Source organism: Gallus gallus, chromosome 4 (assembly GCF_016699485.2).
Source record: "Gallus gallus isolate bGalGal1 chromosome 4, bGalGal1.mat.broiler.GRCg7b, whole genome shotgun sequence".
In the NCBI taxonomy this organism is placed as follows: Eukaryota; Metazoa; Chordata; class Aves; order Galliformes; family Phasianidae; genus Gallus; species Gallus gallus.
In genome coordinates, this window is record NC_052535.1 from 19,649,778 (window position 1) to 19,664,215 (window position 14,438).

At 43.7% G+C, this 14,438-nt stretch overlaps 1 long non-coding RNA gene across 19 annotated transcripts in view; it reads right to left on the bottom strand.

Annotated features, from left to right (window-relative positions):
* LOC112532346 overlaps positions 1-14,438 on the bottom strand; it is a 37,549-nt gene that overhangs the window by 7,040 nt on the left and 16,071 nt on the right. For 12 of the 19 annotated variants that reach the window (XR_005859546.2, XR_005859536.2, XR_005859549.2 and 9 more), the window contains 3 exons: positions 14,291-14,428; positions 7,102-7,206; positions 1,379-6,679 (listed from right to left, as the gene is read on the bottom strand). This is a non-coding gene — a long non-coding RNA (uncharacterized LOC112532346). Of the gene's footprint in view, positions 1-1,378; positions 6,680-7,082; positions 7,207-14,290; positions 14,429-14,438 lie in introns of those variants that run through there. The other 7 variants (XR_003074965.3, XR_003074964.3, XR_005859543.2 and 4 more) reach the window with 5 other exon arrangements.

Below are 14,438 nucleotides of genomic sequence, written 5' to 3' on the forward strand. Positions count from 1 at the left end.
TGGTATCATCAGCAAACTTGCTGAGGGTGCACTCAATTCCATTATCGATGTCATTCTTGAAGATGTTAAAGAGCACCGGTCCCAAGACAGACCCCTGGGGGACACCACTCATTAACGGCCTCCACCTGGACATAGAACCATTAATTACCACCCTCTGTCTGTGGCCTTTCAACATATTCCTTATCCATTAGGTGGTCCACCCATCAAATCCACATCCCTCCAATTTGGAGATAAGGATGTGGTGGGGGACCATGTCAAAAGCCTTGCTTAAGTCCTGGTAAATGACATCAGTCGCCTTCCCTTTGTCTACCAGTGCCGTCACTCCACCATAGAAGGCCACCAGATTGGTTAGGCATGACCTTCCCCTGGTGAAGCCGTGCTGGCTGTCTCGGATCACACGCTCATTCCTCATGTAATCAAGCATGTCGTCCAGGAGGATCTGCTCCATGATCTTCCCACGTACAGAGGTGAGACTCACCGGCCTGTAGTTCCCCAGGTCCTCCTTGCTCCCATTCTTACAAATGGGAGTGATGCAACCCTTCCTCCAGTCATCCAGGACCTCACCTGACAGCCACAACTTTTCAAATATGATAGAGAACAGCTCAGCAACCACCTCACCCAGCTCCTTCAGAACCCTGCCATCCATGCATGCCATCCAGCCCCATAGACTTGTACGCATTCAGTCTCATGAGGTGGTCTCGGACTTGCTCTGTCCTTACAGTGGGGGGGGGGGGGGGATTTACTCACCCGGTCCCCACCTAGAAGTTTAGGGATGCAGGGTTCAGGGATGTGAGAAATATTAGAGTCCTGGCTGCCAGTGAAGACTGAGGCAAAGAACTTATTCAGTACCTCAGCCTTCTCTCCATCTGTTGAAGCCAGCCCTCCTTTTACATTTACCAAAGGATACACTCTCTTTGGCCTCTCTCTTCTGGCCAATGTACCTGTAGAATGTCTTCATATTGTTTTTCACATCCCTCACCAAGTTCAGTTCTGCCTGCACCTTGGCTTTCCTGATCCCATGTCTGCAAGTCCAAATGGCATCCCTGTATTCTTCCCAGGTGACACACCCTTGTTTCCAAAGTTTGTATGTGCCTTTCCTTCCCCCCAGTTTGCCCAGCAGGTCCTTGCTGAGCCATGCTGGTTTCCTGCCCTGTCTTCCTGCTTTCTTATTCAGACGGATGGAGAGCTCTTGTGATCTCAGAAAGGCACCCTTGAAGAGTAGCCAGTTTTCCTCAGCATCTTTGTCTTTAAGGACAGCGTCCTAGGAGATCTTGGTCAACAATTCCTTGAACAGCTTAAAGTTCCTAAACAGCTTAAAGTTAATAGATAAATAACTGACTTCTAACATCTAAATGCTGTAAGCTAAAATGAAATACAATTTTGAAAGGATGGGTTACATTTAATTTTCTTGCAAGTAACACACTACAACATTGCTTGAAGGCCTTTTATATGACTGAATTTTGCTCTAAGGTAAGATTTAATATCTGGCTTACAAGAACTAATGAGCACCTAAGGAAAGCTGTCTTAAAATGTCAGTATGAGTCTGGCTACAAAGAAATAACTTGTCTCTACCCATCTGTTACACACTAGAGCTAAATAGACACAAGTGCTTTTTCCTGGAAGCTGTCTGCACAAATATTGAGTAATTTCATAAAATTCCGATTTAGTAATTTGCCCACTGACGAGGTGATAGCACAGATCTGAGTTCCCTGGCATTTCTGCTGCAGCTAAAACAATATCAATGTGCATTTCTTTTGCCATTAGCATTATTGCAAAAGGAGACACCGGAATGAAATCCAACATAACCTACTGAGAGAGTCTGTAAATTATTTTCCTATCAACATCAGAATAAAAAATAATATGCTATTCCAGAAAATTGAATGGCACCTGTATTCCACAATCTTCATCAGGTCAGCCTGCATGGGGTTTTGTTTTCCTTGGCCTGGTTTGAAGCTATGTTTATATTAATTCCATCCAGTTCTATTTTAATTAGCTTAAAATCCTAGACACTCAAGTTCATCGCTGTGTTTGAAAGACTGTGTTTCAGCAGCTGTCAGTAGAAGCTTTTTTTGTGCTGAAACTATTTAAGAGTTCCAAGCTTCTTTCCATTTCCCCCCTACAGACACTGCCCTTGGCATGGTGATGAACGTCTTGGTGAACCCCTGTGATCAGAAGCTGCCTATAGCAAAACTCTGCAGGGGTTCTTGCCAGAATAGCCTCAGCTTGCACCCACAGTGTTCACCAGTTTCACCCCACTCAGCTTCAGAAAAGCACCATCTGTGCAAGGGAGCAGTAGAGATAATTTTAGTTCTTGTCACAGTTTCTTGCCTGATTCCCATGAGACTTTTGACCTATTAGAAAATGGATCGCATCTAAGAGTAGCATGTAACTAGAACTCCACCAAAAAATAAAGAGTAAGATTGCTTTTAAAATACCTGTTTTAATATCCATTTTTTTCTGCTGTGTTTTGGAAAGATGTCAATGTTCTGCGTTGTAGAGAGAACTTGGGAGACAATGCAAGGCTCAGGAGTAACTGCTTCTTCCTTCAGGGGACCAGTGGGATGTGTGGCTCTCACCTTTGGATGCACAGGGCATTTCCATCTCAGTACAACACCTGCAGACCTTCCTTAGGTATTGGCACCCTGGAGCTTCTTTGGCTCAGTCCATAGCATTAAGAGATGGGGATGTGTCAGCCTTGCACCTGCAGTGGACAAGCTGGGATTTGTTTTGCAGTGTTGTTTCCCTGGTTAGGCTGTTTGGAGGCTGCAGTCCTAAGTACTGACAAAGAACATGTGAAACCTGCAGGAACTTCAGAGGGGTTCAAAGCCCCAAGCATAGAATAGAATCATATAATCAATAAGGTTGTAATGGACCTCTAATATCATCTAGTCCAACTGCTGACTCATCACCACCATACCCACTAACCATGTTCCTCAGTACCACACTTATCCTTTTCTTGAACATCTCCAAGGACAGTGACTCCACCACCTCCCTGGGCAGCCCATTCCAATGCTCCAGTCTTACAGAATCATCGAATCAAGTAGAGGAGGTGGAGGGGTGGATGACTGCCTGTAAAAGCTCACTGCCAAAAGGAATGGGATTAAGCTCATGTGGGACACAACAAGATGGGTTGTCACTTCAACAGCAATGACTCAGGCTATTTAATAGAATGGGTAACTACCCATGCGATAAATTGCCCCATAAACTTTTTTCAGCCCAACAGACAGTTTAGACGAAAGCCAGATGAACCAAGAACACACCAGGTACAGGTGATCCTGATTGGGATGGAGAAAGAGACTGCAGAAACCCTTCCCAGCCCTCCCAATGGGAATTTAGCACTGAACATAACCCCATTGCATCTGAGCCTGCAACCCATCTTCAGGATCAGTGGAAACATTCATCAATTCTATCACCATCAAACTTCCACATGAAGGATATGCTTTCTACCAAGCTGTCAGAAAGGGACACAGCCTCCACCTTGTGAAATAGCCATGAAGGTGAATATACATCTATGCTGCATATATTTCACAGTTTGGTTGTAAGCTGGCCTTCCAGTTTAAAACTCCTAAGCTGTTCACAAAGGAAACCTTTTAAGGTATGAATCAAGGGAAAACAACAACAAAAACACAAAAAAGATCTACCTTGCACATATGCACTGCTTTTTGAGATTTTACACATATATTTATTTAAGGTGTAAGTTGTATTATAATTTCACATTGTGACGTGAGGAACAAAATAGGGAAAAAAATTTCCAAAGGTTAAATTTGAGTAAAGGCCTGGGAAAGCACTGTCATTTTGTGAATTCCTCCTGTGACATGCTCAGAGCAGGATTCTCACTGGCTGTGAGGAACACAAGCTGCTCTTTATATACGCACTAGAGGAAGCTGATGCCTGACCTCTGCTCAGACCTACTGCACTATTTGCCTTATTTTGGAATTTCAGATCAGCCAAATGTAATTTGTTGAACAACCTTTCCGTGTCAGCTCTCACACCTGGGGACCTGAGTGGTGTTTCTCAGGATGGAAAAGAATGGAGAGATTATTTTGAGGAGAAACTAGCTGTTCTGAGGACAAACATCCACCCAGATTAAGTTAGCTGTTAACCTTGAAATAGAATTGCACAATTCTGAGCCAAAATGCAGTCCTGGAGTCACTAATGATGACATTCATTTTCCGCAAAGCCCTTCATCATGCTGCAGAGCCTTTTCTCAGAATGAACATTGAGCTGCAGGGAGTTCTGGCAGTAGCACCACAAAGAGGTGTTTGGGGAGGAAATCTGAGCTCCTGGCTCTGCACACCCCCGGGAGCACATGAGGACATGTTGTAATTAACCACAGCATGAAGCAGAAACCCAGCTGCCCAGAGCCAAACCTTCAGGGTCCTTCTTACCATAGGAGCCCTGTGCAGGTCCAAAGGTAACTCTTCCAAACACTCAGAGCCCTTCTATGACCCAAATTTATATCACTGTATTTCTAAACAATACAAAATGAAAAGAACTTGGGGATGACCAGATGGACATGAGCCAGCAGTGTGCCATTGTAGCCCAGTAAGCCAACTGTATCCTGAACTGCATCAAAAGAAGTATGGCCACCAGGGGGAGGGAGGTGATCCTGCCTCTCTACTGAAGCCTCTACTGAAGCTGGTGAAGCCTCACCTGGAGTACTGCATCTAGATGTGCAGTCCTCAGTACAGAAATCCTCATGAGAGAGATGGACCTGTTGGAGCATGTCCAGAGGTGGGCCACAAAAATGGCCCAAGGGATGAAAAGAGATCTGAATCCAAGAGATCTGAGAGTGGCTTTTCTGTATCAAAAAGGGGCTATAAGGAAGGGGACAGACTCTTTAAACAGGGACTGCTGTGACAGGACAAGGAGAAATGGTTTCAAACTAAAAGAAGGGAGATTTAGATTGGATATAAGGAAGAAGATTTTTACAATACTAGTGGTGAGGCACTAGGGCAGATTGCCCAGAAAGGTGGTGGATGCCCGGTCCCTGAAGACATTCAAGGTCAGGCTGGACAGGACTCTGAGCAAATCTGATCTAGTTGTAGGTATCCCTGTTCTTTGCAGGGGAGTTGAGCTAGATGACCTTTGAGGGTTCCTTCCAACTGAAATTATTCTATGATTCTATGAAATGATAAACATCTGAGGCCCACCACGCCATGAGAAGGTACATGCTCAGCTACATTGTTTGATGACAAAATGTTTCACTTAATGCCTTTTCACTAAAATACTTGTAAATGGAAACATGTGACTTCTATTTTTTGAGTTAATAGGTGGAGTGAAATGTTCCATTAGCCAACTTTTGTACGATTCTTTTCTCCGTAGATGGTAACATTAGGATGCCTTTCTCTTTAGTTGAAGTTACACAAGAGAAAACATCATCATTAAAATTAATACACAGAAAAACCAGTCCATTTTGTGATAATAACCTCAAAATGTGATCCAAATAACACTAATCAAGCAGTGTTGAGTCTTTATAAAATTATGTATTCAGCCTGTATTATATGCCTAATATTAGCCAAAAGAAAAAAGGGGAAAGGACAGCATTTGTCTTATTTCCAAGAAGACAAATAAAAAAGAATAATGACAATTAAACTGATTTTCCACTCATCATTCCCTCAGCTCTCATCATGTGGTTGCAAACCCTTTTCTCCCTCCCCTTGTAACACACAGGGTTGCCATCAGAAGGGCTAGACCATCAGGTTTTCCAGCCAAAACAGGGCACTTGGGAGTATGTAAAATTGGAGGACAGTGCAAAATTCATGCAGCCTAGACCTCTTCCAAGATCAGAAAGGCAACCTCAGCAACAGCTGTTGGCCAACTGTAAGCAGCACTGATGGTACCATCTGGGAGGTGGTAAACTGGCAGTGGTAGTGGGATGGAGACCCACACTCATTTCACATGAATGGTTAAATGTTAGCAGTTGCTTACAACTGATTTAGCCATTACAACATCACAGAACAGCTGAGGGTAGCAGTGCCCTGGCACGTCTGGCACAACCCCAGCCCCAGCAGGGCCATCCAGAACAGAGTACTCTGGGCAGCCTCTGCCAGTCCTCCAGTTACTGAATGAGTAGCTTAAGGTGAAAAGCTCTCAAGGGAGAAAAATGCTTCCAGAAGCCAAAATACTCCTGCATTTTCCATCCTGACTTTGCAAGACATGGTCTTTTGGAAAAGCAGGTAAGCATGTGACAGTGGCACTCAAAACTTTGGTATCTGCTCACCGCTTGTCCTGTTTAGCCCGTGGAAACATCAGGTTTGAGACCATGTGCTCAGCTGTGCAGTTCCAGTCCTCTGCAGATGTTCACAGCCCTCAAAGGATACACACTAATAAACCTTGGTGAGCAGTGCCAGAAACAGTGGCTTTCTTTGTGATCACCCTTCCCCACAGAGAGGATGCTTCTGCATGCGTTCCAAGGGGAAGAGCACCCACTTACCAAAACTGCTCAGGCAAGATTTAACAGGCCTTATTTCCACTTGTATTAATGCATCCATCAGCAGATCCTCTGCATCAAAGCTTCCTTCAGCATCTCAGGATTTTTCTTCATCCTCTGGAGGACCCTCAGCAGCTGCTTGTGTTTCTAGAGCCCCTGCAGAATCACTTACTGTGGACTCCTGGGCTGTGTCTGCTGGACCATGGTGTAGCTGCATGCCTGTCCCTTTCACCCAGCAATCAGGACCTGTTTGAGATAGAGAAGTCCCCTGTGATGAGACTTTTTGCATGCAAGGCACACTGAATCAACAAAGCGGTAGCTAAATACTCTAATAACTATCATTGCTAGGCCTCAAGTCACCACAGAACGTGAGCTAATTTGCTGTAATTCATTTAATATGTTTAGTCCGAGCAACACAATTTCAGCCTGATAGATGCCCGAGAAATCCCTTACCAGCATTAACTGGGAGCAGGATGCAGCACCTTCCCAGGTGCCCCCAGCTGGGGTTGCAGTGCTTTAAGGGCCCTAGGCCCTTTCCCCGGCTGCTCTGAAAGTCAGTGGCAAACTTCAAGCAAACAGGGCAGATCACTCAAGGTCCTGGAAGCCATACTAATGTCCATAAGGACCACAAGTGCCCACAGGCACTCACCCTGCAGATGAATGCTCACCACTCATCTCTCCCTCTACACAGCGGTGGATGCTGCTTCAGATGCTCTTGTCACTGCCTCTGGGCAGCTGGGAGGATGTGAACACCAGGACTGGTGAATTTCCTTCTGCAGAGACAGATGAGTTAAAACAGATACAAGATACCATATCCCCATCTAATTTATTTTGGAGTATGTACATTCCTGAACAAGGATATTAGATGGCAAAAGCTATGAGAGCTTAATAGCTCACAGATGATGCACACACACTTTGTGGACCCCAGCAGACATCTGTGGCCCAGTCCCCAGTTTATGCCTCTCCCTCTTTCCTTTCCTCAAACACTGTTCCAAGTGTGTAAAAATGCTAAATTCTACAACAAGTCCCCTTTCCACGTGACCTTGGCAACTTTGCAATGTGAAATGAAACCCATCTGAAGTATCAGCAAAGCCTTTTTTTTTTTTTTTTTTTAAATTCTAAGACTCAGATGACTGTTGACAGCAGATGCTTGATTTAAAAGGCACCAGTTGTCTTTATCAGCATTTGGCTATTAACAAATGCTAAAAATATTGATGTTCTCTTTCATTTGACACACACAACCAAGAAGTTTTCCTGAGACAGCAAAAAATAAAGGTAATTTTAGGCAGAAAATTAGGAAAAATGCTCTAATAATGAGGTCTATTAGTCTGTGGAATCCTCCCCAGGGAAATGGTAGTAGGAATCCAGTGCACCAGACGAAGCCTTCCATGGAAATGCCCTGCTAGAGCAGCTCCAAAAAGACTCCCAGGGCCCCAGAGAAAGGAAGTTCCCTGGCTGCAGAGACAAGCTCACTGGGAATACCAAGGTAGAGCAAAGAGCACAAAATTAATGAGCTTCTTGATGGGAAATGTAGGTATGGGTAAAGGTGCTCTGAATGGGAAGAAAGGTCTGTACGAACCATGTGTACGACCATAAATGTCATGTGCAGACCCAACAGCATGGGCAGTGGTAATGGTGGGGAGCAGAAGAGAAGAAAGGAGGGAAAAATGAGCAAGTTCAGGAATTAGTTTATTCATTAACAAAAAAAAAAAAAGGAAAGAAAAAAAAAAAGCATGTTAAAAACTGTGATACCCAATCACAGTATTGCTTTTACAGGCAAACTCTATAGCTCATGCAAACCTGGTCCTGTCTATTTCCCTGTGGAATAAAAACAGGGAATGAGAAAGGCAGGTACATTTTGTTCTGGGGATTTCAAGACTGATATTTGGCTTGAGGACTCTGCTGGTTCCAAGTCTGATAGTTAGTATGCCACACCATCTCTACGGCTTATCACTGTCACCCCCAAAAATGGCACCTTCAGCCTGCAGAAAGCATCTTGGGGTTTTCAATGGCAAAAATGAAGGAAGCAATACTATACTATACTATGAAATACTTGCAATCAGAACTGGAACAAACTTCACATTGCACAGGTGCACGGAAGGTCCCAACCCCTAGAGACCCTCTAGAATTTGATTAAGGTATATGGAAACTTGACTCATATTTCATGAACGTTCATTTTTATGATGCATTTTTAAAGGGACAGCTTATATTTTTCCATCATGTGGAAGAAATTAATATTTTGACAGGAATAGTATGTTTTGAACATGAAGCTGTTTTTAACAGCAATTGAAGAAGTAGCATGGGAGTAGTGGAGCTGTTGGAAGGGAGGTCATGCAATGAGCTAGAAACACCAAGAACTGAGGTGGAAATTGCACTGATATTTCTTCTAAGAAGAGGGAGAGCAATCAGGAAAAGGCAAAGAGTTCCAAACCCTGCACGCTGAACCTCGTTTATGAGCTGAAGAGCACATGGGATCATCTGTATAAAGGGGTCAGCACCTTGTCTCTGCATTGGTATACGCAGAAGTATGTTTTTCACTTCCCAATGTGGTTCAGTGTGTTTCAATTCCCATTCCCAATGTGGTCTGCCTAACTTACTTAGTCTTTTCAAATAGTCATCAAAAATGTCTTTGTTACATGATGAACAACTTCTCAGAAAGAGTGGTGAGGTGTGGGAACAGGCTGCCCAGGGAGATGGTGGAATTATTCTGTTCCTGTAAAACAGACAGCATGTGCTGCAGCAGCCCCAGAACACGGGCAGCATGAAGTACAGTTTTTCTTTAGAGCCTCACTTTTCTGTAGCCACAAAAATGGCAGTGAAACAGGCTGTGCCCTGCTTTGTACATGAGCCCCCACAGAATTCAAGGGTTGCCAGAGGTTTACACCCTGACGAAAGCAGAACAAACACCATTGTTTGCAGAAAGATAGTTGCTCTGTGGAAGACATACTTTGCCAAAACATCATCATCACAGTAGGAACTCTCTCCATCTGTTTTTATGTAAATAATTTCAAGTGTATGATTTATGTAATGGATTTTGTTTGAATTAGTTTTCACCAGTGAAATGAGGATAAAGATTTTCTTTTATATTACCCAGCTGGTTTTACTTCTTCTTAGCATCTGATACTTTTATTATTTCTATACAAATTCCTTTTCCGCAGGAGATTTATTACTTATAGCAATGCTGCATGGTGTGAATTTCTTATAGCTCATTCATTTTGTCTTTCATGTGACTACTTGAGACTGGAGATACTATGATAGTGAGGAGATCTAAATCTGTTAAATATTATGTGGTGGTTCCTCAGGAGCCATGCCTGCAGCCCCATCCATAGTCTGCACCATTTTACGCACATCACTCAAGGAATTAACTAATGAGCTACTCCAGACAGAGCAGCAAAACTGAGTTATTTCATGCATCAAAATCCCTCATGGATGCTGAAAATGGTGAAGTTTCAGAGACAAAGGCTATATTTACTGTTTTTTACTATTTTGCCAGACAAAACCTATAACCTCACAGGCGCTAATGTAAATAATGAATAACAATAGAATTTGTCAAGGCAGCTTTGAGAAATTCATCAGCAATGAACACAATGCTGCATGGGTGTAGCTGAGAAATTTTTTCAGACTACTGCAATGTTTTGTGATGTGGTAGAACCATTCTTTGGCTCTATGAACTAGTACAAAACTTAGCCTGACTTCCCATGTAGTCTGGATTCAAAGAAGAGAACAGAAGAGGAAAGAAATTACATACATTCAAATAATTTTCTTTTGGCAATTTCAGATTGAAACTTTTTGACATTTTTGTTTTGAAACTTTACTTTTAGAAGCGTCTCTTGATCTAAAGAATAAAGGAGAAACAATTAGAAAAGCAAATCAAACACTTTTGCAATACATACAGAACGTGAGGTCATTTTGTAGCTGTACAGATTCAGGTTGCACACACTGATGCTTCATAGAATCATAGACTCATAGAATCACTAAGGTTGGAAGAGACCTCTAAGATCATCTAATCCAACCATCCACCTACCACCATTGTTTCCCAGTAAACCATATTCCTCAGTATCACATCTACATAGATGTCATACACCCCAGGGACGGTGAATCCACCAACTCCCTCCGTAGCTTGTTTCAATGCCCAACCACTCTTTATGAAGTTTTTCTTAATACCCAACCTGAATTATGCTTTGTATTATGCTAAATTACTGTCCCTCCATTCAGAGGGATACCCTATAAATTCATTTACCTTTTGTAAGTGAACTGCAGGATAGACATGGGGGAAAATACAAAGTAAGCATTGCCAAGATATAGCAGTGAGGCAGCACCATTTGAAACATACTTTAGAGACTAAAGACTGTAAGCAATTTCTAGGTATCACCTGCAGCAATCTCTCTATAAATAAGCAACAGCAGTGAGGGAGGCAACTAGGGAGAAGAACATGAAACACAAGATTCCCTTTGTGTTTCAAACCCAGCTCCAGATTAAACCACAGGAAAGAGTGAGGCTGAGGGTGACAAGTTAATGCTCTGTTGCTGAAAGACAGAGCCCATGCTAGAGCCAGAGCTTCGCTGCAGGGCAGCCCCAAGGGAATGTGGCTGCCACCAACCACCTGCCTGAGCCCCTCCTCAACACCTACTGCATGCCCCGTGACAAGAATGCACTCTCATTGTAAAAGATACCAGACCTAGTGCTATGTGCCGCCTTGGTCGCCTTCTCTGGTCAGAACCTGACTCTAAAAGCCCTGGCACTACTGTAGCCTGGGGAAGAAAAGTTTGCAGCTCAAGTTTGCCCTAGTTTGCCCTAGGAGCAAAGGGGGATAGAGTTTCTGAGCACCATGAGATGTGCAACTTCGGTCTACCCTGGGACCCGTATCAGACTTTCTTTACATCTTTTCTGTGCGATGCAGAGAGTACACAAAATACAGACTCATGGCATCTCAAAAGCCATTATCTGAAATGCTCCAAGTTAAAAATTTATTTTTCCTTCATGTTTCTCATACTGTTCAGTTTTAAGCAAATAGACAAAATGCTATTAAATCAATTCAGACAGAATAAAAGGTATAAAGCAATATAGAATAAAATCAATGGCAGAGAGAGAAATATGAAATATAAGAATTGCTTCTGGACAGTGTCTGCCACGTTCATAGAATCATAGAATCATAGAACTACACAGTCATAGAATCACTGAATGGCCTGGGTTGAAAAAAAACATAATGATCATCTAGTTTTAACCCTCTTGCCATAGGCAGGGTCGCCAACTACTAGACCAGGCTGCCCAGAGACACATCCAGCCCGGCCTTGAATGCCATCCACAACGTCCTTGAGCAACCTGTTCCAGTGTGTCAAAAACTTCCTCCTAATATCTAACCTAAGCCTCTCTGTCTCAGTTTAAAACCATTCCCCCTTGTCCTGTCACTATCCACCCACGTAAACGGTCATTCCCCCTCCTGTTTATATGCTCCCTTCAAGTATTGGAAGGCCACAATGAGGTCTCCCTGGAACCTTCCCTCCTCCAAGCTAAACAAGCCCAGTTCCCTCAACCTTTCTTCATAGGAGAGGTGCTCCAGCCCTCTGATCATCTTAGTGGCCCTCCTCTGGATCTGCTCCACATCTTACTTGTGCTGGGGGCCCTGGGCCTGGACACAGTACTCCAGATGGGGCCAAGTAGAGGGGTACAATGAGTAGTAGGGGGACAATCACCTCCCTCTCCTTGCTGGCCACTCCTCTTTTAATACAGCCCATATCATAGTTGGCCTTCTGGGCTGCAAGCACACACTCCTGGCTCATGTCCAGCTTCTTGTCCATCAGGACTCCCAAGTCCTTCTCTGCAGGGCTGCTCTCAAGGAGATCTTCCCCCAGTCTGTATAAATACCTGGGATTGCCCCAGCCCCAGTACAGCGCCCTGCACTTGGCCTTACTGAACCTCATACCGTTCTCATGAGCCCACTTCTCCAGCCCATCCAGGTTCCTCTGGATAGCTTCCCTTCCTTCCAGTGTATCGACTGCACTGCTCAGCTTGGTGTCATCTTCAACCACTGAAAGGTCTTGCAGACTACACCACATTGCTATATAGACATATTGGATGTGCCTTCAGCATTCAATGCTTTTTAAAAAACAAGTAAACAAATGAGCAATCTGCAATATATTTTATCCTAGTAAAAATAAAATTCCTCCCTTTTTTTGTGAGAAATGCTTGCAGCTTCTTTCCTGTTTCCTGTACATACAGAACCTTAAAAACGGAGTTATTTCACTTTAAAGGAGCCTCTGGAGAGCAGTGGATCTGCTTATAGAATTACTGCATGCTTGCCACAAGGTTAGCATCAAATTATGTTGGGCATAAAATGGGAAATAACATGACTCTGTTAACTTACAGTGTAAGTTTCCTTATTGTACAACTGTGTTGCTTGTGGGCAACATTTTTAATCTCAGCTTCTATCCACTGTTACAGCATAACAAGGGAGGAAGAAAATGCACAGGACTTCCTGAGATCTCCTTTGACATTTGAAAATAAATCAGAGCCTGCAATTTTTTTAAGAACTAATTTTGTCCATTTTCTGTCCTTGGCATTGCCACAAGGACATAGTGTTTTCCTCAAACTGTTTTTTTTCCATCACATTTGCCACAGTCCTTATAGGTGTGTGCCCTTCCAACAGACAGGTCATCAGCCATTGTCTGCACACATGTGAAAGCTAGCACCCAAACCTCAGCCTGTCCTCCCCGACTGACTCCATCTCCTAAATCTTGTCATGAAGAGCTGCAGGTCCCACCAGAGGGTAACCAGGAAGCAAGTGCTCTTAGAACAAAACTAAAATATTTCTCATAGCCTTTGCGAACTGGCTGGCATCCTGCATCAGGGTGCTGTTCCATGCTCCAGTTGTCCCTCTGCACCCATAGCTTTACTGTCCCAGGGAACACAGTGAACCGGACTCCTTGCCCCATGCCAGACCTTGCTTCATGGCAGGACTTGGGACAAGGTCTTGTAGCCAGGGGAAGGGAAAGGATCCTCACTTTCTCCTCCACCAAGGAGCAGCAGGAGTCTGGGGGCTGCAAGAGCCATTTGCTACAGTATGATCTCTTTCCAAAACTCAACATTTTTTTGCTTTCTGGTCACCATTGACCTTGCCTGAGGCCTTCCCCAAGCAGAGGGGAATAAATTTTTGCAAGACTGATTGGCTGCCAGGAGAATATATATATATATATTTTTCCAGCATGTTACCATAAATAGTCTCCCTGTAAAGCATCCTTTCACTTCTTTCTTGTTTAAATGTCAGACGATGTTCACAAATGTTCCCCTTCTCTGCATTTGTTGTTGTTGCAAGTGAAATGTGTGTATGAATCCCTCACCACATGCATTACGCAGAGGACAGGGGGCCAAGACAACTGTGGAGAAACCCTGGATCACATGGATCTCTCTGCAACTTGGACCATCCACAGGCAGCAAAAGCAACTTTTTTCATCACTGCATTTTGTATCAATAGTCACTGGATAAAATACACAAATACTAGAGAGAGTCCACAGGAGAGCCCAGCAGGAATGATCCCAAAAACATGACCTCTGAGGGAAGGTTGAACAAATGGAGGCTGTTCAGGAGATGAAAAGACTGAGAAAGGGCAAAGCAACAATCCTGGAATACATAAAGGGCCATCATAATGCAAGGAGAAGCAATGTGTTGTTTTTTGCATCCCTGGAAAGAGGACAAAGTATGGAGGGCTCAGCTCACCTTGGAGAAGGCTCCTAACAGATGTTCTGGAGACCACTGAATAGGACAGGTAGTGCAGCACTGCCCTGCATCACATGTAGGGTCCCTACAGCCAAGACCAAATCAAACTTTTGTCACGAATAACATAGGTATAATTGATCTTACTCTAGTGCACAGGAGTGGATCTTGAAATCCTTTTGCAGCTGCATATGTCTTGGTCTCCTTGGAGTAAACCCATGCATTCCTGGATCTATCCTCCTAGGAGGAAGCACATCTGGCATCCTAGAAGCACCACTTGAATACCTGAAAAACA